Genomic DNA, 23,900 nt, shown 5'->3' on the forward strand with positions numbered 1-23,900 from the left:
TGTGTGTGTGTGTGTGTGTATGTGTCTATTTACATATATACCTGTGTATATATATATTTATAACGAACCGCGGAAATCATAATTCCGGAGGAGACGTAAAGGCTGTGCCGCGAATTACAGAGAAAGTCTCTCCAGCGTACTTGCACGCACACATTCTCACGTCGCGCACGTTCCCGTGTGCTCGATCGCGAAAGGTAAAAATCCACGCCCGATGAAAAGTGAAATTAACGAAATCGTCGTTGAGTCACTCTTTTTTCCTATGCGCCTCCATCGGTTCGTAACGTGACTCTTAACGAGTTCGTGTAACGTAGGCATAATCGGGTGCTTTTTTACTCGCGCAATCTTTGTCTGCAAGGGATCGATTGGAATTTCTAGATATTTTATTTTTGCATCGGAAATTGTATTATAGACCCATTGCCTTTTCCAAAGTGGGCTACAATTTACTTTTTAAGGGGGTAGTCTTTTACTTTTTAGTAGATTATTAGCAAATTTCACAATAGTTTTCGCAACCAAAGTAATTGTCGTAAACTTTTTAAATTTGGAATGCCTATTGAGAAATTAAAGATGCGTCTACACCTTTAGTATACCTATCGCGAATGCCATAAACTACTAGAAATCCGCAGTCTGTAATTATTAAAAAAAAAATGCATACATCCAGATAGGCATTTCGTCTCCCCCTAAAGTACAGTCAGGCAATTTTTCCTATCCAGTGCGATTTGTCTCCGCGAGAAAAATGAGGGCAAACGAGGATGTAACGCGGCTCGCCCTCGAATGTATTTTCGCGGGCTGAAAAATAGGGGCCCGGAGGCTCGTGAAAAACGAGCGCGCGATTTTTCCAGATAGCCGGTTAAAAGGTGGCGCGATCACAGGGACGATTATCGAGCATTGTTGGGTCCAGGTTGCGATAGAACGAGCCGAGTGGGTAATGCTGTACTGTTTGCGCCGGCCCTGCGGGGTCTCTGACCGCCCGTCCGCGCCTCTCAACTCGACTTGCTTGCTTGTCCATGCTCTGTGCGGCCTACCTACGGCTTATGGCTAAAGTCACGTCTCTCTCTTCGCGTCTCCGTCGGCCTTTCTTGGACGAATTTCGCGAAAAGCGCTTGCTCCTCTCTCGCTCGACAAAAGGGGAGAAGACGAGACACGTAGCGCGACCCGTTCCGCGGACTCGCCTCTTTTCGACCTTCTTCTTTACCCTGCCCTCCCGATCCATCGCGGTCTCTCACGTTTACGTTTTCGCTGACGTCGCTTATGCTTCTCGACGTCCTCGATCGGTTTGCGAGAGCTTCTCAACCCTTTCGATGCTGGCGTCGCGCACCGTCCGATCCGTTGAGATACGTGTTTTCCGTTTTCTTTTCCGGCGAAATAGCCACTTTGGAGTCTAAGGAGTTCAACAAATGAGAAAACGCGAAAGGGGCGTGTTTATTTCTTAGCGGACATTAGGGTGCTTTATATTCTTTATACTTTGAACGTCGGACTCTAAGCTCTGGAAGTATAGAAATTTGTATTTTTGGGACCAAGGTGACAAACGTTCACAGAAAATTAGTTTAGGGTGTTTGGAGTGTTTCATTCGAATGCGGCAATTGGTTGTTGAAAGTTCTGAATAGTAAAATTCAACCGTGAATCGGCCTTGTTTCTTTCGATGTAATAAAACGTAATAATCTTAATGAAATGTTTGCGAGTCTATTGTAAAGTGCCAAATGAGCATTCCAAATTTTAGATTAGACGCTTTCACTGTCCGGTTTCGATATCGTTTCGTCGTCCGACCCTTTAAAAAAGCTACCTCGAAAGTTGGTGAACGGTTTACACCAGGAAGCTTCGATTAACATCGAGTAGGGTTGGAATAGTTCTCAGTCAAATTGTGAAACTTTGCTCGAAAGCATCGCCATTTCAACAATTCTAGACACTTTCTTACGCGCCAAGTTTCTCTGTAATGGTGGAACTCGTATAACTTAGTAATTTCTTTTCCTCTCTGCTCCTGCTAACTACAATCAATCTCCATTATTACCATTTCAACGCGACAAGATAGCGTTCTTAGGAAGGCCTCGCGCAACCGCAAACCTTATCTATACATAGATGACATGGCACAGGGTGTTCCAAAAATGTTGGAGTTCCTTGAAAGGGGTGGTTCCGGGAGTGATTTGAAACAGCTTTCTCCTTGACGAAAATGTTGTCCGAGACTTCGTTAAGCAGATATTAACAGACTGGTCGGGGGTTTCTGTTAATATCTCCTTAATGAAGCCTCGAACGACATTTTCGACAAGAAAAAAGTTGTTTCAAACACCCTCTTTTCTGGGAACACCAACATTTTTGGGACATTCTGTATAGAATCCCCAGGGGTTGTAGCTATGCTACAATACGGGGCTAGCGATCCCGAGGTACCCGAGCTATACGGAAAAAGGGATAGGGAGATAGATATTCTATAAAGAGAATAAAAAGTATGTAAACAAATACAAAGTAATGTAAAGCAAAAATTTAACGAATGCAAAGTACGGTAAAAAGACACACCTAAACCACGGGATAGTGTGTGTGGTGTGTTTTAATGTTTGTGGTGTTATTGTTTAAACCTATAAATCCTGTTCAATTGATAACGAGTTATTATATTCTGTCCGTTTCGGGTGCAACAAGTTTCAATAAGTACGCGCATATTCGTTAAGAATGTTATACAAATTGCAATCGCGCTGACAAAATGTCGCAAATAATGATAAAAATTATATTATTATTATTCTTAAAACGGACAGAACTTTCCGGTAGACCTAATATAAAGCCTTGGTTTTTAAATAATTTCGCTTCGGAATAAACGGACCAGGAAACGTTGTTTCGTTCCCGGCGAGTACCCGCGACGACGGATCAGTTTCGAAAAACGAACGGCGACGTTAACAAAGCGCGGCGCGGCAAACGGCATTTTAGAAAGCACGAAAACGAGCGTATCCGTCGACGAACGGATACACCGTCGGCTCGTTTCGCGGCGTTCCTTTCCCAGCGAGTGATTTTAATGCTTCCCCAGCCGATAGTTCGTCGAGGATTAATACTCCGGCATTTTTTCGCCAGCCGTTGCGCAATAACGTTGCACGTCCTTTCGCCCGTGCATGCTTTCTAGACAGAGTTGCACGAGTTTTCGAGACGACCGAGCATCGACGGAAGCCATCGTTCTCCCGCGAAATTCCTCGAATCTTGATAAGACCCGGTTTAAACGGCAGGGTTTCGAGCCATTACGCCTCGAAGACGGCGCTAGAGGTAGAAACCGTTCGTGTTACGCAACAGATCTGTTCTATTGAATTCCCCGAGTTCCCGTTTTGTCGTAGATTCGTATCTCACGCAATTGAAAATGCAACCGATCCCCTTTTTACATGGTAGATACGATTCGAGGTACATGGTGTGAGAAAAAAAGAATATGAATAAAAAGGAGGCTTGTGGGACAACGAAGGATTTCACGAGTTACAGAAGACGGTGTACAAACGGGACGTGTTGTAAAAGAAAGCTTTTATGAAAAGCCTGGGTGCGAGCCTTTTAGACCAAGGAATTTCTTAAATCTTCACTTCTGTGCACGGATGCAATCTATGAGGTTCGTTAGAAGAGAACGTTTCTCGGAGCACTGATAGCTTCGCCTGACATCGTTGAAATATTTTGATTCCGTCTCTCCGAGTCTCCGTAGAATTTTCATAAATACCTTTCAAAGTCGGTGAACAATGACTCATTTTTGTCGTTGTTTCCATTTGTTTGGAGGAACGTTCGAAATCGTATCGCGAAACGAGCTGACGCAACGAACGTTTGCCGAATTACGCGTTCCTCTCTCGATGGCACCGGGTCTTTCCTTCGCCTGCTCCTCGCTTCGTAAACAATCCCCGCGTATACATCAGGTACACACGCGTGCACGATCATCGATTATCGGAACTCGGCCGAGCATATCGCCGACCATTCTACTTGCCCGATAACTCGCGTCACCTACTACTGGCCCGACCTGCGACCACAGGCTTGCTTCGTCGAGCGTGGGCGGCCGCCGTGGGCGCAATTTTTCGACGACTATGGCTGAACGATTAGGCGGCAACAACGGGGTCGAAAAAACGCCCGTGTAATTGGGCCATTTGGCCAGCGGTGAAACGGTTCTTCTACCGCTCAACCTTCGAACTTCCGCGGCCTCTCAACGACTCCTTTGGAATCCCCTGGGCGACGTTTGGGATTTTTCGGGGGACGGGACTATTGGATGTATCGATGTTAAATTTTATAGGACTGTTTAGTTAGATTTTGCAAAGATACGGATATTTTTTCAAACCGGTTCTTCTGTCGCTCATTCTAGAATCCGAGACTGGGCTACGTTTGGGATTTTTTTGGGAGGAGGAGGCTGTTAGACGTATCGATATACAATTTTATAATTCTGTTTAATTAGACTTTATAATGGAATAGATAGAAAAAGATCTACTGCTACATTATTATTCCGCATAGATCTACCTCTTGATTGATCTATAAGATATAGAAGAATTGAAAAATTTATTAAACTTAAGCATCTTGTCGGCAATTTTTCTAAATCGTCTCGAAACGAGTTCAACTCTACGAGTCACTTCCTTTAAAAGTGCTCTAACTTTGTCAGCATCATGAATCCGTTGGATATCGCTTTGCCAGACCTATTCCAGGGGTTTCTCGCTTTTAGAAAGTATAAGAGGAATTCGTATCTTTTGAACCTCCAAAGTGAGGAGCCGTTTCCACCGAGCAGGCTCCTTAAAGTTCGCGGTTCCGTCCCGTGGATATTTGCGGTGGTGGATACGCGTAAATATAGAGAAGCGCGAGCGAATAAAAGTAAACGGATACCGTCGTTAAACGGGAATATAGGGTAGCAGCGTCAACGACGTGCATGAATTTTTGATGTCGGCATGAGTGCTGCACGCTGCAGGAATTTCAAGCGACACGCCGCGGTGCGTGAATCTTTAACGCGTCGTGCACGGTTCGCAGTACCGAACAACCGGAGGACAAGCAGGAAACAAGCGGAATATCAAACCTTTATTTGGGTTCCTCTTCGGTACGGGGAATCGAACTGTCGATCGTTAGTTTAGAGTTAGAAGTTTTGGAGTTGGAACGCGTATCGAGCCGGTATAATAAAATAAACTTGGAGAATTTGGATGAAAATCAGTTTGTGTTCTTGTCCGAAGATAGAAGATAACATCGAGTTATCGTTCATTTCTTGCGTTGGTAAAGATCGCAAATATATATATATATATGAATTATATAAGGAGTATGGTATTTTATTATCGCGATCAATTTACGCTGACTAGCAAAGAAATCAATCAAAATAACTGTGTATATTAATGCGAGAAGCAATGGAAACCAAACGCATGAACACACTGCGGATATTTATGCAAATAAGGAAAGCGAAAATGTGGGAAAATGTGCGAGAACGTGCATGGATGGACAAATATGTATATAAAATACAAAAAGTGAGACATATTTTCGTTTAAATCTCTCAATTCTTTATTCGAATCTGCAAACATCCGCAGTTTACACGTGAATGTGAAGAACATACAACCAATAAACATAGAAACATGATAACACGTTGCAACATCTCGCAGATGCGAAGCTCCTCCGATAGTTCGTTTGGCATGTTACGGACAAGAAAGACAAATCAAAGTTTCGCCGAGTAATTGTTCGGTCGATCAAATTCTGCGAATAAATCGACGATTCGGATTTCCGTGTTGCCGCGTAAAGTTCTGTTCGTCTCTGTTGCGCGGGTCGTTGGCACAGAGAAAGGCGAAGATTTCACGAACACCCGGTATTTTGCGGTGTAACGCGCGCACATACACCGCGGTGTGCAGGCTATGTGCATGCGAACGAACGCACACCACGACGACGCCAGTGAACCGAGCATTATAGCGCCCTGCAAGAAACGTCGGCCTGGTGCATTGACCGCGGTTGACCACACGTCATCGAATGAATGACGTCACGGGGTTCGCTGCATGAAAGCTACGTCACGGTCGGTTGCATCCTTGGAGATGCATCCTCGAAAATGCATCCTTTTCTTGGCTCGGAAAGCCTTCTACCGAGGAATCGAACCGCGTTAAACACCGACTAACCATTCCACTTTCTTAGTAAATACCATCAGGACATAGTTTGCTCGTGAAAACGTAAAACAGCTCGTGTATCAAACCACTGAATATTTGTTAAATAATTGAAACGGTTGGAATCTCGTCGGAGGATCACTATGATTCGGTTCTAGGTTCGTTAGATTGGAATGTGGGTGGTGTGGACAAGCATTGTTAGTAGCAAGTTCAAAAGGCAATCGTTGCTTGGCTGAACCGCTGGATCGGCGAGTTCGGATCGGTAAGGGTCGAATGTCTCTGGGGAATCGAACTACGATAGATGGTGGTTCTAGAGTTATATTTGTATAAGAATTCGCGATCTAATTATTACTTGGATTGGTGTGCCGATTTAGGGTTTAGGAGTCTGCAGATTGTATACTGAAAAATTGCGTCGCGAGCATGCCACGGTAAACGAGCATCGATACACCTGGCCCGTATTTAGTTATTTTATTTTCTATTTGACGTCTTTGTCGCGCAAAGCCTGCGCCATTATGTACGTAAGGTAAACATTCAGCAAAGAAAACAAAGCGCGCAAAGTGCCAGTGGCGTACCTAGGAGGACGCAAAAGAGCTGTTGCGATCCTCCCTGTTACAAGTTATTTGTTTTTTTTTTAACGACCTTTTAACCGACGTGGACACCTTTTCTCAAGCTCAAACATTCGAAATTATTAGGGTGAACCAAAAGTTGGTGCGCTTTCTACGTTGTTTCAGTCTGTGCAATATTTGAAGTCATTAAAATTTTTGCAAATGTTATATATCATTTTGTAACCTTTGGGAAACCTTGCTCACTATCTGAAGCAAGAGTTTAAACCTACTGAAGCACCAAAGAAAATATTATATTCAGTAGCTTGAAATTCTTGCTTCTGTGACGTAAAAGTACTCGAATCTCAAAATTTTCCACGATTTTACTAAATCAATAAATTAACGTAGCTAACGGTTAAATTTAAAAGAGCTTCCCAAAGGTTACAAAATGATATATAACACATACAAAACACTTGCACATAAAGCAATTTTAATGACTTTAAAAAATTGCACAAACTGAAACAACGTAAAGACGCACGTACTTTTGGTTCATCCTAATAGAAACTAACGAACGAGGACGTAGATTGAACATCTACGTACGGCGCATAGATACTTGTATTACTTCCGTATTATTGTTCTAGGATCTATCTCTTACATTACGTAATTCCTTTTTTCTTCCCTCGTATAAAATGCGATCGAAATAATAACAGAGAAGCAAGATCGGATAATAAAAATTCCTAGATGCAGTCGGCCAGGCATACTTGTTAGATTCTACTATTAGCTCGGCAGTTTTAACGTTAATTTCCAGTTCTGCCAAACTCGCTAAATTTCTAGGCGCGCCGCTACAGAGGGGCGCACCCGACGCGCCGCGCCGGTTTTAAGCGTAACCTGAAATTCGCTCATTATCGCGCGTCAACCGAGCGCGGTGCGCGATTTTTCTATCGCTAAACAGAACGGTCGAAACGGATGACTTATCGCGCGTGCCCACGGATAGGAACGACGCTGGCTAAGTAATTCTTTTCCGAGCGCGTGTAACCTCCAATTCATCACGGTCGACCGCGGGCTATACGGTGCGCGCATGAATAGTTAACGAACGGGCGTAGGAGGACCCCAAGATTTTCCTCCGACGACTATGCGCCGCGATGTACCTGCGAGTATAATAGCCTCGGTTATACATAGAGCCAAGCGCACGGCTATACCTTTCTGAAGCGCATGCAAGCGCGGGCGAGTTCGTTCCCTCGAACGAGTAAATCAAGTCGCTGGTCCGCGAAGCGCCTGAATGCCTTGAGCTCTCCGTAAGACTGGCCAAGAATGGTTCGACATTTTTACCAACCACTCCGATCCATTCTTGCAACGCGCGGCCACTCGATTCATCGCGATATTACCGGTGGCATACCTCGACAGGAAAAGTGTCCTCCTCGATCCTCGCCACCCTAAACAAGTTTTATTTATTTTACGGGACCAGCCACGGTATCACGTTTCGTTCTCGATTTATCGATCGTGACCAGGGCTTCGTGCAACAGTACGGACAACTGTTTTGGAACAGCAGAACGTATTTTTAATTGACGAGGATCATTATTTTTCGGTGCCAAGAGAATCTATAACGATACCGTTTTGGCTCTCAGATTTGAGCCGTGGTCAAAAAGTGGAAAAATAGTCAAATGGAAACTCGAAATAGTTGTTGAGGTTGTGATAAGCTATTGACTTTATTTCGCTGTTCAGAAAGTAATTCCACTTTGGTTCCTAAAAAAAAGAAATACACTTCCCATTAAAGTTAAAGATATTTTATCGAATTATATCGGGTTGATTCGTGAATAACTTTCGCTGCAGATATACAGGCTGGGGCAATAACTATTAGCAACTCGGATATCTTCGAAACTATAAATTTCACAAAAATATTTACTGAAATATAAATACACAGTAACGTGGGCTAAAGGTCTCATTACAAGTTCTCAACCATTATCTCGCTGTTACTCGCGACGAAGGATCGTTCGATCGACTTAGCCGCCTTAAAAATATTTCTGTGAAACTTACAGTTTCGAAGACATCTGAGGCGCTAATAGTTATTGCCCCACCCTGTATACCAGCTTCTAGATTGTCTGCTACATGGGAATCAAGATAAGACATACTGTCATTTTCAATTCTTTATTTGTCTCGGTAAAAATATGAATTCGCGTAAACATCCTAAGTCTGATACAGTGCCGGGCGTAATTGTAATCATAATTACGATTACGATCGTAATCAAATGTTTCCGAGTTGTGATGAAAAATTGTGATTACAATCGCAAGTTTTTCTTCGATTACGATCGTATTTTCAGGCGTTTTCAGACGTAGAAGTTTTGCACCTAAAAATCGACTTCAGATTCGCGTTCCCCGCCCAACAAATTTAGAAAACCATGCTTTCGTCAAAATTAAAAATTAAAAGTTTTTCGGTTAAAGTAAGTCATGCCATAGGGTGAGAATACGAAATTACTTTCCAAGCATCCCAATGTAATTCATTTCTATAAAAAGAACCAAAGACCTTATCTCTCTGCGACCTAGTATAGCCCCACTATCCGCGGTACGATGTTGTAAATAACAACTCTTGTGCCGAATAACCGCATAGTTTGTTTAATAATAATAATGGTAACGCGAGAGTCGTAAAAATTCTAATGCATTTTCGAGGGGCCCTCGAGCATTACGGGTTCGAAGCGTCGCTCGAGTGCTCGTGACGATACGGGGGACCATTTAAGCGACTGCATCGACCAGTATGCAAGGAGTCAGCGGAGCTACGAGAAAGTATCTGGCAACTTTCTCCGGTGGGTTTAGTTTGCACCACGGGTCACCAGGCACGGACATTAAGAGCGAACAAACGCGAGCCTCTCTTGTCTGCAAGAGAGTCTGTCTCGCGTTCGACAGAGGCCCTTCATCGCGACGATACGCTACTAAAAGTTTTCTTTTCCAACGATTCTGGAAAAAAATGTAACTTTCTGGCTTTCAGAAATTAATTAAAATAATTGTTTCTATCTTTCGCCAAAATCTTCGTTTCTCAGTTTGGTTGGTTCAGACGGTCCTGTTTAGACGAATTGTAATTAATTGCACGTGACAGTTTACTTTGTTCAGTTGAATCTGGTTGAGTAGGGTCTTGAAAAAGAACAAGATCTAGGAGAAGTGTTTGTTTCACTTATGGAGGCTCAAAAGGAAAGACTTATATAGAGAGATTAAGAAACAATGTACTGATGCTATATACAGAAGTCTTCATTTTATTAATCTATTTCTAATGGTCGAAAAAAATCAGTCTCAATTGACGAGGTTTGGTAGTCTCTCACATGCAGCGAGTGTTGAAGACGTCAACCATGTCATTCATTGGATCCACTAATGCGAAACGAAAAGCTGCGTAACAATCGTTTGTTTTCGCCTAACAAATACCTAAGATTAAAGATTGAAAGTCTCGCTACAGTTGACTACTCTTCGCTTACGTAACGCGAATCAAACTGAGGCACTTATCAGCTATCAGTGCAAAAAGTGCTCGACCGTTGATGCGTAGTCACGCATGGGATTCCCAATGTTATGTTACGCCATGAAATTCAAAGATATCGCCAAACGCATCCTGTTTTCTAAACGTTCAGGAAAAACTCGATCGAGTGTACGATTACTCGAGCGCGTAATATTTTGAGCTGCCGATTTTTAATTTATGTTCTTTTCTATAATGACCAGAAACCTTATCGATAGACGCGCCTCTATTATCGGAAAACGAGCCACGCAGCTGGCTCGGCTAAATATGAATTGGAACGGAATTGGCTTTCGTGAAAGCACAAAGGCGCAGCACGCGTGTATTTCAAGGACCCCGGTTACAAGCCATTGAACAGGTAGTGCCAGTGCCAAGAACGAGATTTTGAAAGTCGTTATCGACGCTTCGCGATCGAGTTAGATAATGGCTTCCGAATGCCAAACGATACGAGAATCGCTCTTCTTCCGCTAAAGTGAAACCAACTTGGAGTTAACGGGGTACGCGCAGTTACACCCAAAATTCGACATTTCTTTTTCTAGATTTACATAAATATTTTAATCGAAACCAAGTTGTAATGTTACAGTACAAGTATCGAACTTTATATATAAATTCCTTGGTTAGGATATATTAGGAGGACCGAAAAGTAATCAAAATTTTATCAACATTTATTTATTAAAGAAATCTTAAATACTAATCTACAAAATAATTGCCATCATTCTCTAACAATTTTTGCCAGTGTGAAGATAGTCGTTCGATTCCCTTTTCAAAAAAGGCCCTCGATTTTTCATTGAAAAACTTTTCCAAGTCGAAGACGTTTCGATTACTTTTCGGTACTTGTAATATTTAAAGATGGCCAAGACACTGCAAATTTCCAGTTTATGGATGTCAACATCTGCTGAGTGTACAAAGGAATTTGTTGAAAACCTCTTCGTTTTGAGAACCATGAACAAAATTCTTAGACTTTACTCGTGACAACTGCGTGTACCCCGTGAAACGAATTTACATGGTTCGAACCTCGATACGTTTATCAATCAAGCCCAACCTGGGCACAATTAATTTAACGGGAAACGCGCAGGGGAGTCGCTCGAGACTGGCGTTGTTGTAAATACAACAGAAGACCCATAAATACTGCGAACGATTAGGGTTTCAACGCGCGCAGAAGCTGTTTCCCTTCGTCGTCGATAGCTTACCAACGTTCGATCTTAACGCGACGACGCTTGAAATTCGATTCTAACCGGTTCCCTGGGACGATCGTCACGTGGACGAATCGATCCCTCTAAGGTCGCGTACGTGCACGGCGAAGATCGTTACGTGGAAGGTTGAGTAACGCGTTTCGTATACTAAAGTTCCTTCTCGTCACTCTCATTATCGGGCGTGTTGCGCTCGAGGTATTAGGCAATCGGTATAGAGGCCGACGTTAACATTGGCCCAAATTTTGGCCAGTGGCCCCGCGTCTGCCACCGACGCGATAGTCAACCTTCTTTCTTGAGCTTACGATCTCCAAACCGCCGAAACGTGGACAACGATCAGCCCTCTACACGTTCAGGTAGGAATCTATTTAGTTTGTTGGAACGATGAAACGAACATGCTTCAGAGATCTCGCATTAATTCTGGCATTAGGATTTTATCGACACTCTGTGTGGATCCTATTATATTTTACCCTTCAGGAAAGAAGGTATGGAATCGAATCCACTGTGTGCTACTGGGTCGCTGAAAATCCAGGAATGTTAGTCGGATATTACCTTCAAAGTCAAGGAAGAAGGGATCTTGTTTCCCTTCTTACTTTGACTTCAGAAGCTATGGTATTATACAAAGAATAATCTCAAAGATCTAGAGATTTCTTGAAAGCCTAGATCAGAAGTTTACTTACTAGAATTTCGGTAGCCTTTATCGGTTCGCGAATTGTCATCGAAGTGTCACGGACACTCAGAACAAAAATCGTTAACGTCTCGACTTTATCCCATACCGTCTAAAATAAGCGTTTATTATCATTCATATCCAACACGACGTAAATACACGACAAATACGAAGCTGAGAAAATTACGATTATAGCAGATGCCTGGTGTACTTAAAATATCAGCGGCGAATCGACGACTTTTATTCATTATTCTTTCATCGACTCCTTCGGGCTTGAATAATTTTCGATATATACTATGTACGTAGACTGTGAATATTTATACAAATTTATATTTTTATATACACAAATGAGCAGGAACTTAAATTAAAATACGTTTTATCTTTTAAATGTAGTAACCTCTATTTTATTTTTAATATTGTACATGTTAATGCATTTGTAGCACACTTGTCATAAATGCATAAGTATTCACAGTCTAGTATTTGCGCGTGTGCTTCCTGTGTGCAGGTACCAAGTACTAGTAAATCGCATTCCACTTTTATCGATAATTATACAGATCTACAAAGATCAAAGACTTTGAGAAACCACAGCATTGAGATTCAGGTGCCTGTCACACCCTGCAATTATTATGATTTCTCGCGCGCATTCGACCCTGGGGCCCCGATCTCCGCGATAGGTAGGAATCCTTGTCACCTGACCAGGTGAAAAGCGAGAGTAGCAAACGTCGGGGTTGTCCGCGAAAGCGCGCGTCTCCGCTCGTCTTCGGGAAGCCGTACGCGTAGCACGTTCTGGCGTCAGAACCGGGGAGTGAGAACGAGAGAAGATTTTTTTTAACCTCGTTAAATTGACTACGTTCTCGCAAGCACTTATATCTGGTTCGCTAATGGGGCAACGTCCCACGCGCGAGAGCACAGCCGAGAAAGAGGAGCGGAAGTGGGGACGCGGACGCTTTGAGGTGCATTTATTTATATGTTAGAATCCATTACTTTTTTCCCCGATGCAACCGGCTGTTTCGCGCCCATCGAGTTCGTTGTACGCCGGAACGAATCGACGATGGCTGTCGCGAACAGATTATGGCGTCGAAAGCATCGAATTTATCCCCGTCGAACGACGACCCAGAGATGGGCAAAATTTTTACTTAGAAGGAATCTTCTTACGAAGAGTAAGGGATTATCAGTTAGATTAAAGATTTTAGATAAGCACCAAACACTGCACGATTCTTGTTTAGTTTTCTTTAAAGAGCTACTCGTTATGGCTTGACGATTTCACCATTTCCTAATTTGTTTAAGTATCGAACAAATGTTTGGTTTTTTGATTCAGATATACACCGTGGTCACGAAACTATCGGCCGAATACTAGCGCTTTTTTTTATTCAGTGCTCTGTTGGGTACGCTGTCGAATGGAGTAACGCAATGTTATTGACATTCTGAGACTGGTTTTCGTTTGCCTAAATCGAATCCAATAAAACACGATGAAAGTTTAAAAACAATTCACCGTACAGTTTCTTTACGAATGATCTCTGAATATACCTACCTTTTGAATCTGGTTACAGTGTCATAATCCCTTAAGCAGACAGCAAGGTAAAAGAACCTTTGACTCTCGATCTTTATTTCCTTCTTGGAATTTCTGATTCAATTTGCATTATCATCTCGCGGTTACGTCACACGCGCGAGAGTGACTCTTCGCGATGTAACACCGGGGCCGAACTGTTGGCGTTTCAGAAATAGTCGAGATGGAGAAGGTTTTTGTTTGAGGATGATGGCTTAATCTTCGAGTTCGCGATCTCAGGGTCGTTCGTTCCCAGTGGACGATTACACGCAAGGTTCCAGCGTCTCTTTCCACCATGGACTCCACCTTTCGCTCTTCCTTTCAGTCGCCAAGTTCAACTCTCCGTCTCTCTCACGTTTCGTCGTTCCCTCCCGCGAGAAATCAACGTGGGCCCCGAAGAGGCCCCCGAATATTTATGTCACGGCAAAGTTGCCGAGCCGGGGCCTTGACTGTGTGCCGCGGGCTGACTCTGCTCTCACGCTCCAATGGTAGAAATTTTTACTTTAAAAGATCAGGCGTGACGATTCCCCTCTCCTAATAATCCAGGACAAACTTCTTTTCATTTTTAATTTTTTTGGCTAAGGATTGCGGACTTTGGCGATTGTGTCGTAAACTTTTCTATTTAATTTAATTTCAATCTCGGGGACCATCTTATTACTTAGATTATAGCAAATTAATTAGAATTTGTCCAGAAGTCATAATTTGGAGCATAAAGGATCAAAACTATCACGAGAAAGTTCCGTGCGATTACAACACCACTAGAACATATTCTAGGAATATTACGGATTGAAATGGACGTTACAACTATCTATTTTGATCCATATTTATGTAGAACAGAACTGTAACCCAGACGCTATAATCGCCTCCGTGGAATGGCTAAATTTATTTCAGTTTAGAGATCCGATCGAACCATTGTAATTGGACGCTGTTTCCCTTTTATCTGTTGAAATAATTCCTGCGAGCGGTACGCGTCATGCGAAAAAACACGCGCGCCAATTAGTAGGCTCTTTTTTTCTGCGCCGGAGCGTTGGGATATTTCTAACGAGAGACGCGGGGAGCGTGAATCAGCCCGGAAGCGTCGGACGTTTTCGTCCTCGGCGGGAAACCGCGGAAAACGCGCGAAAGTCGCGTCGAGGACGGTTACACAGCACCAGAAGCCGGTTGGAAGAAAAGACTTGCACTTTCGTTAGAAAGTCTCCGGGAATCGACTCCGCCATCCGTGGCAGCCCGTCTAGAACCTAACCGGTGAACGTGGATTAACGCTGCCTGTCTGACCAAACACGGAGTACCACTACTCACTTTACCCTTAGCCCTACAAACACGTTCGATCCCGTGCTTGCGTTTTTCGCGATCACTTCGGGGACAACCACGTTATTCAACGAAACGTTCGTTTCTTTTCTCGTTTTCTCAACGCAAATCCAGTCTCGCGCCATCTTCCTGAATATTTGCTCAATCAGTCAAAGAATTTATTATAGGTTCTTTTTGTATCATAGGCAGTAATCGTTGCATTTTATTCATACGCTAGATATTTACTTCCAATGATTAAGCGAAACCATTCCGATCGGTATCGAAATCGAGCGAATCATTTACCCAGAATCGTATCATTTACCCCACGTTCCATTTCAAAAGCACGATAATTCCGTTTAAATACGCGTAGCAACATTTGTACATAATATAACAGCAGCGATAACGAAAACGGTCGTTACGTTGAAAAATTCATCGCACCGTTTCTAATGCTAATTGCTGTAAACAGTGCAGCGTAACGATAGAAGCGACGGACAATCAACGTTTTCGCGTATCATATCGGCGCGAACGGTCATTAATGGTCTCTTAATCAGTCACTCGGTGTCGCATCGTGTTTACAGCGATAACGAAAACGATCGCGTCCTTTGAATCGCGTTTCCGTCAGATATAAATTCGCGATTTCACGGAAACGAGGAGTTCACGCCGATTTCGCGTGCGAACGAGCTCTCGATTGAAAAGAAAGCAGCGTGTTTCCGTGTTGCGTGCGCGAGAAATTTTTCGCCTGGTTCGGCGAATCATGTTCGCGAGCTGGTCGGAATGGCAACGCAATTTATCTTTGGTTCGTTATCCGAAGTTCTGTACGCCGTCGTTGAGGGAATTGTTCGCGGTCGGTGCGCGAATCCGTTCGATTTCGAAGCGATAACTTTCGATAAAGCGTCGCTGCGCGCTTCGCTCGGCCCGAACAACGCGACGTGTAAATAGTAATTCGAATGCCAACGCGTTCTGAAAACGGTTACGGAACAGACGTCGTTGGAAGAAGACATTGTCCCTTATTGCATTCAGTCGCACGGTGGTTACATTCTTGTACACCCTCGCGTCCATGAAGACATATATTCCCCCTTACATATGTGCAATAGAAACAGCGCTAGAGTGCCTCTTGAATATAGAACAAATTACATACAGACGGTATATTCTCTCAACTACGGCTCGGCTAAAGTTCTCGCGTATGTACGCATTGGATGTATGTACATTCGCGGCACGGATGTACCCGCGTTTACAGTCCACCGTGCTATGCCGGAGCTTCGTAATCCCCATGGAATATTCTCTTTTAATTTTGCTAATCGGCGACGGACTTTCTTCAAAAGAATTTGAATCAACAGCACGGCTGCCAAAGTGGCAAAACACGGGCTGAATAGAATTTCTCCGCAAAAAAGGATACGTTACATTCTCGTTACCGCTAAACCATAGATGTTTCACAAAACGTCGAATGACGTTCTTTGCACGAGCCTTCCTTATTCCAGAAAATTAGTTTCGGAGATAGAAACTTGTATTTTTGTTTATAGAAAACAAACCGCAGCCGTTCGACTTAGACAATGTTATTTGAAGTAATACACGTTTCGGGTTAGGCCTTCCTCGGTGTATAAAATAATAATAAAAGTTGCTGTACACGCGCTACATACAACTAAGTACGTATGATTCAAAACAGGAGTCGGAAGGCATGTCTTTTCTTTCAATTTCATTTAATTTTGTTTCCCTTGGGTATTGTAATTGCTATAACTACAATTATTATTGGTAGCCCGCGAAATAGTTGGTCGAAATGCTTCCGCGCGCGATGAGAATACGGACGTTACACGAGATCTCGAAGCGGTCTAGAGCTAGGATCGTGTGTGCAGGATCGCGCGGGCGCACACGCGAGAAGCAGAGCGACAATCGCGCGGTAGTGGGCCGCGATCGGCGTGTGTACGTGCGTGCATGCGCTAGCTCTTTAAGAGAGTGTGCGACTCGGTGGCCGTGGCTATGGCCTTACGAACCCCCACCTCCCGGCCGCTCCGAATCCACACGGCGTGTGTACCCCCCGTACTCTATGTACATAGATCGCTTTAGTCGAACGGAGACGCAAGATGGCAAAGTGAGAGTAGGACGGACAGAGAGAGCGTGAAAGACGCAGCACTCGAGCGCGAAAGAGAAAGAAGCTCGAACGCGGAGAGGGATGGCGGGCGGGGGGTGGGGTGGGGTGGGGAGGGGGGAGGAGGGAGAGTGTCGCGAGCGTGTCTAACCTAGGATAGTGGCGTTTAGTGGCGGCTAGGCTAGGCAAACCGAGGCTCGTCGCTCGCGCGTTACGTTCAGTGTTCCTTCGCGCTTCGGCCAAAGACTTGTTGTTGTACCGCCTCGTGTCACGCGATTCGTTTATTCTGTTTCCTATCGGGTGGCTGGAGGTCCCGTTTGGGAAAACGGAGAAAGCATCCCGCGAGAGAGAGAGAGAGAGAGAGAGAGAGAGGGAGAGAGTTTGGTTCGAGGGGAAAAAAGAGCACGCGAAAACCACGAAGCGTTCGCAAAGCGTAATCAGCCACCATTAGCGGCAGCGGGAGCTTCCTGAATTTCCCGCGGCCGAGGGACCCTCGAGGACCTGCGCGCGTCTCTAGTCTAACGCGCTCGATTTTCGATTCGATATCGAAACGTGGGAGTCGTGTGCCTATTGGACGCTAAAAATCTGTGTGGCGCTGTCGGTGCGTGCGAAGTATAATCGATTCCTCGATCGGCCGGGCAAGAACGGTTACTGGTTGTTGTGGAACCGCCATTACCGGATCGAAGACGAAACTTTTTTTTCAACGAGACGCGAGGACAGATACGTGCGTCGGTTGTGCATGTACACGCGCTAGAGAATCGAAGAAGTAACCGTGGATGTAGTATATCGTGCACGACGCAAGTTAGCAACGGTCGAACGTTTCGTTTTGTTTTATTTTCCTTCTTTGTCCGCTGTTTCGGTGGCGTGTCGCGAAGGTGGTCGATGGTTATCGTGCGTGCACGTTCGTACAAAAAGTTGTTTACATTTTTTGGTGACTCGAGAGAAGTGCAACACGACGATCGCCCAAGTGGTGAGACAGACAGCAACGAAGGGGAGACTAGGATACGTGGAACTGTCGTTATTGAGTTAGCGGTGAAGAAAAATTCGGTGTTCGGGAATACAGCCAAATCGCCTGTGCACTTTACCTTACCGTGTACACATCGGATATATTCAATCGTCGCGATCAGGTAAGAGTAATCAGCATCATTCGAAACGGTTGTAGGAGCTGTCTTCCGCAAATAAAGTGGAACGAAAGGACGTTGCGAACGGCGATTCAAAGGGCACGCTTGACCTCCATTTTCGGTGACAATTAAAGATGGCGGGAAAGTCATACGCGTTCGAATACCGCTACCCACGCCACACCGTTTTGGTGGTTTTCATAATTCGCTATTCCCTTAACGAGTTATTAATCGATTTGTAGGCGGATATACGAATAGACTAAAGTAACAGGGAATCGCTTAGGAAACATTTTCATTACCATAAATTTCACGAAGGTTCGAGCGTCATCTTCTTCGAATAGAAGTCAAACTTGACTGACATGACATCATTCCTGTAAGTTAAGATTTTGCCAAGGACGTAATATGGTTATTTGAATTAAACAATGTTTAGCGAAATGTAGTAAATCCGTTAATCCTAGGTTAGTTTTATCGGTGAGGCAAGTAGAAATAGATTACCGCGTTTAGATAACAGTTTTCCAAATTTGAAGGTCGTTTAGTGTATTTTCGAGTAAATCTAAGTTTTGTTTATTGCGAAAATAGGCGAAATTAAAGGAGACGAGTTTGAAAATTTGTAAATGTATACTTGGTCAATCATATTGATTAAAGAAATCAATCGAACGTTCACGTACCTACTAGAAATATTTAATTTGAGAGCATTAGTCCAACATACGCACAGCACGAGAACGTGAACGATAATAATGGCCATCTAATGAAAGCGTCGCGATCGAATGACTAGGTGGGATTACCTAACCAGAATCTTTTCTCCGGGTAAAAGTGAATCTCGTAGAGCGGTGGTGGTGGGTCGTGCGTCTGGGGTGAAAATGAGCAACTGGACGGTAATCGCATACGATCTAGGAAGTGATCACGCATTATGGTTCGGTATACCACCAGATAGATCGGTTTACATAAAAACGATTAAATTCTATGGTGCAGGTCTCGGTTTTCTACGGTCACTTTATGGACGCAATTGTAAGTAGCGTTTTACGAATCGATACCTTTCTCTCTGTCCACCCTTCCTCTCCAGCGAGAGCGTAGCTCGCGTTACTATTCTATCGATTATATAAAATTATCGTAACTCTATGGATACGTTTGCGCGTCAGTCGATTTTTGCCTTCGAAACGAACGCAACCTTGCGATTCGTGACTCTTGTTACAAAAATTTGTATGCATGAATTTTCGTGACTCATGTAACAAACATTTTTGCGTGTACAAATTTTCGATTTGTTTTCGCTTTGTAGCAACAAAATGGCTGGCAACGTATCAAAGTAAAGATCGACGTTAGCGGTTGTGAAAACAAGTATTCATCAACGTTTCGACCTTATGAATAACATAATTATACTTTTTATACACATTTTCATATTATAGTTTTGATATTTATATTTTTTTTTCTTCTGTGGTTTAACTTACGAATAACACGATGCGAACCTTGTATACAATTGTTGTCGTCATCGATTACGCTTTTGGTGTTATTTTTCTTCGATTCCAGCATTCTACATGGTGTTTCGTTTTAAACGGAATTTTGTTGAGTATCTCATTAGGGGATGAAGCTATCGAAACGTGTTTTTACAAAAGTTATCTCATTCAAAGGGAGACATTATATGGAATAAACAATTTTTTTATAAGTGAAATGGCGGGGGAGATTTAACAAAAACAAATTTCATTTTCACTTGTCGTCTTTGCTAGACCTCCTATGTAATCCCTATGGATATCGTTCGAAATTAACAAAGTTTTCGACGATCCGCTTAGTAGATTTTTCGATTTCGTGTTAATTCTACCGGAAGGCATTAAAACTGGCAAGCTGCGCGTCGCGCGGCATCGGTTGCGGCTACATCGTAATTTCACGGCGTTGCATCCACGGATGAGCCATGTAAACAGACGAATCGCGGAATACGTAGTTCCCGTATGCACTTGCGTGCTTACCCACGCGCTCAAATATAAGACGCAACTATATTTCGTTCAAGTATTTTCAGCCTAGGCCAACCTTCGGCCCTCGAGTATCCATCTCCGTCTTTCATTTTTCTCTCCGTCCGTTCTCCCCCACCCCCTCAGCGGTGTTCCCTCGCTTGGCTTCGACTCAGAAAGACTTCGCTAGTCTCTCTAATATAGTTAAGAGGTTTACAGTAGCGCGCGTTTCGCCCGTTAGCTTCTCTCTCTAGCGTTCTCTAATTCTCTAGCGCGCGACCGGTTACGTGGCGACCTTCGCGGCACCCAGGGCCGAGGGCCAAAATCATCTGCTTCGTGTGTTTGGTATATAGCGCCGCTACAACGTTCGATAAATATTGAGATGCCGGTGCGCTATAAGGGCCCCGTAGCCTCGCGCCCCATATAAACCAGCGTCCCTGAAGTTTGGTACCACGTGGAGCTCCTCTCCTCAACCTCCCTCTACCACCTTCCGCTACGTTTCGCTTGCCTCTCTTGATTCGCCCGCGTTTCTCGTATCTTTTTTCTTCCTTCACCTCGTTGGCTGAACTCTTGCTTACGTAGAGCACACCATAGCCTCCATCATTATTTTTGTTCTTGACGCCTTACCAACCGACTACTCCAAGCCAAAACTATGTAGGAGTCTAAACGAAAAATAAGACACGGGGATTCGAAGCCACGATCCTCGGATCCACAGTCGACCGCTTTATCTACGCGACAAATCCCGTACCCTACGTTTCGTGTTCTTAGTTGACTCCTTATTGTTGGGTACGGGAGGCGCGGATACTACAACTATATAATAAAATGGAAACATGCAGATAAACTTCAACGAGCTTTATTTATATTAAATTTGTTGTTACCTCAAATAAAATGTAGTTTAAAGAGTAGCAGAGAAACGCGATCGGATAAAAAAAATCCATAGATTCGATGGCCAAGTATTCTGAATATTTTGAAATTCTTATAATATTAAAAATAACTAAATGATCACCTTATCGTTATAACTAACAGACCAGTCATGTTGACCGTTGTATCTCTAATTTCCAATTCAGAAATATTCTTTTTCCATTTCACTTTGCTCAAGTTTCACTTTGCATTGGGCCCCGATGTGGGTACAACACTGTTCCCAGTGTTCGCGTATCGATCGGTTCTGTCTCGGCTGCCGAACTTTTTGTTCTTGTATGACACCGATTACGCGACTCTTCGATAAGATCGTAGCGCACGTAACGCGTCTGGCTTTCAAGATCGAGGCCTGCATCTGTGTTTACGTTTTCGCGCGGCTCGTGGCCGTTCGTTGCATGGATGCTCGTCATCCAAAAATAATGGCGCTGGCCCGCGGCATCGAGACCGGTCAGCCAGTGTTTTCATTTTAGTGATATTATAGATAGAGTAAGGGAGACAGACTGCTGACTGTACCACAGCTAAAGAGAGAAAGAAATCACGATACTTTATCTGTTTTTGATTTACTAGCGCATGTGAACGTTAACTTTACTCAATTCAATTCGTTCAGCTTTCAGTTATTTTCTCGTAATATCTTTCCGTTAGTAGAGTTATATAATATATGAATTGTATAAATTCGTAATATTGCACTTCGATAGCCGAAAATACTTTAACTTTTACGGCGCTTTAGTAGACAAAGATAGACTTGGTACCGCGATTTCCCTTTTCTTTCTAACGGTGGGACAATTTCCACCTACACACAGGCTTTACCTGTTCTATCTATAACATCTCCACGAAAGCAATCGATCGCCCCAGCATCCTATACGATTGTTACGGCACTTTTGTTTAACAAACGGTTCGCGTGCGAGTCGCTCGAAGGGCAACGAATGTCGAAACGTAATACACGTATAGGTCGCGTGTCGTATTGTGGCGTTCCTGCACCTGCCATGTGACGTGGAAATCGAGAGTTGTGGGGCAGCGATTATATTCTGATTAATTAAATAATCAAAGTTGAGAAATTCTTCGAATTCCCCGAACATTTATTTAAGCAATTTATTTCGACGTTTCGGTATTTTTATTTTCGGGGACCTCGGCGAACGATCAATCGTCGGGTTGCGCAACCCGTATGATGTTGCAATCGAATGTTATGTTACATAGATAAATAAAGAGAAATAATTTTGAAATTTTTCGCGGGAATTTGTTGATCGGTTTCGAAGAGATGGATTCTTCGCGTAGTTTAAATTGATACCTTTTTTGCGGTAACGTTCCATATTTGTATAATTAATCAGTAATCGTAAATTGTACTTTTAATTTGCAATTAAAAATCATTCAGTCATTCGGAGTATGTACCCCAGAGTTAATTGTGTCTAAATATTCATTGATCGTTAATCATAACTGACTAGGCAACACATTAATTTTTTTTTTTTTTTTATCGGATGCTAATTTGAATGGACGTTTAGCTCACGCATATTAATTTGTGTTTGAAATTGAAATGGAAAAATGTTTATTTTGTTATTACTTTTAATAAATCACACGCGGAGTAACGTAACTACTAACTACTCGTTACTAGTTATTCGTCGAATACCGGAGCCTCCGGTAATTACAATCACAGTTTTATATTTCGCTGGACACCGGCAAGGACGAGGTTCGTGATTTTCAATTTGTTCCGCGAACGAACGCTTCTCTTTTCCTCCCGTCGGATTCGCTAACTTTAAGGACAAGGGAATTTCGAGGCTCGAAGGTGGTCCGGTAAAAGTAAATGACCTTAGACCGCGAGAAGAAGCCGAGAAGAGTAAAAAAAAAAAGTGATCGTACGCGCGACCTATCGCCCGGCTAGGTCTACGAACTCAAATTGGGCCAGAGCCTTGACTCTCTCAGGTAATTGGCAAGTTCGTGGAAGGGGGTGCCTCACCTGGCCCACCCCCACCACCGATACCTTGTCCCCTCCATGGTTTTTCGAGCATATCCGCCTCTGCTCGTTCATACGTACCGATGACCTTCGAGTATCGCGGACACAGCACTGTTGCTCGTAGACTGGACCTAACCTTTCTCGAGCAGGGCCCCTCGTGCCCTGCTCGGACTGATGTAACACCGAGAGCGATCGCCCCGTGTAGGTAGGTCGCCCCTAAGACCATGAAAAATGCGGTCATGGTCAAGGGTATCGAAAACTTACAAGAAAACGAAAAGTTGTCCGCTCAACGTGATTGACTCATGCTCTCCGGCTCGACGCGTAGTAATCAAATATTCTGAAAAACATGTCCGCCCCCACGAATAATAAGTATTTCTCATTTGGTGGATTCTTTTTGTGGTCGCTTCAGTTTATTTAGAATTGAAGGCAAGCGCTGCTTGAAGGTGAAATAAATGAAGTCCAAAGACATGTACCCAAGGAAGGATGATTTTGAAGATATTATATTTTACGTACGTTGTGTAATTTTGTAAAAGCACTCGTGTTTTCATCGTGAGAGTTTGAGTTGTTTCGTATGAGCTACTTCGATCGTCTGTATTTCTCCTATTTTTGAATGTTTTTAAATGGGACCAATTCTTTATCGCGCCATATATTTCGCGATTATCCTGTACGTGACATGCACGACGCATGCAGCTGAATAACGACCGCCATCGTTCGCAGAGAACGGTCGAGCGATCGGTTTTTCGATTTAATAAACATCCAGCTCGCGTTGTTGCTTCAGGCGTCCAATTAACCGCTTAACGCTCTAACCCGAGTACCCTCGGGCACTGTACACAGGAATGGGAAAAAGTATTAATCAAATAAAAGTTTCGAATAACGCATGAAAGCCTAACACAGTTTTTGATCTGTTATTTGTTCGATAAAAATTTAATTTGAAGTATTAAACGAAATTACGTTTTACGTCGAACGCATAAAAGCTTATCTCAACAGCTAACCAATCGAATCTCCCTGTTTCTATATCGCGATTTTCCGTTAATTCTAATTAAGTCGAGCATTTGAGAACAGAGTGAATATAAAAGCTACAAAACGTTGTTAAAACATTAAAGGTTATTCAAAGTATGAAATATCAAATAA

The 23,900-nt window shown here is 43.4% G+C and overlaps 2 protein-coding genes across 4 annotated transcripts in view; one reads left to right on the forward strand and one right to left on the reverse strand.

Annotated features, from left to right (window-relative positions):
• Positions 1-16,805, reverse strand: part of LOC128892339 (14 kDa phosphohistidine phosphatase-like) — a 122,657-nt gene extending 105,852 nt beyond the window's left edge. The window contains exon 1 of the mRNA XM_054152714.1: positions 16,796-16,805. The gene's annotated coding sequence lies outside the window, so the exon portion shown is untranslated. The remainder of the gene's footprint in view (positions 1-16,795) is intronic.
• The window catches only part of LOC128892321 (ecdysone-induced protein 74EF), a 210,608-nt gene that overhangs the window by 2,540 nt on the left and 184,168 nt on the right, over positions 1-23,900 (forward strand). For 2 of the 3 annotated variants that reach the window (XM_054152671.1, XM_054152673.1), the window contains exon 1: positions 17,224-17,975. The exons of the other annotated variant lie outside the window; for it this stretch is intronic. The gene's annotated coding sequence lies outside the window, so the exon portion shown is untranslated. Of the gene's footprint in view, positions 1-17,223; positions 17,976-23,900 lie in introns of those variants that run through there. 3 annotated transcript variants of the gene reach the window in all.

Source organism: Hylaeus anthracinus, unplaced genomic scaffold (assembly GCF_026225885.1).
Source record: "Hylaeus anthracinus isolate JK02 unplaced genomic scaffold, UHH_iyHylAnth1.0_haploid 12002, whole genome shotgun sequence".
NCBI lineage: Eukaryota > Metazoa > Arthropoda > Insecta > Hymenoptera > Colletidae > Hylaeus > Hylaeus anthracinus.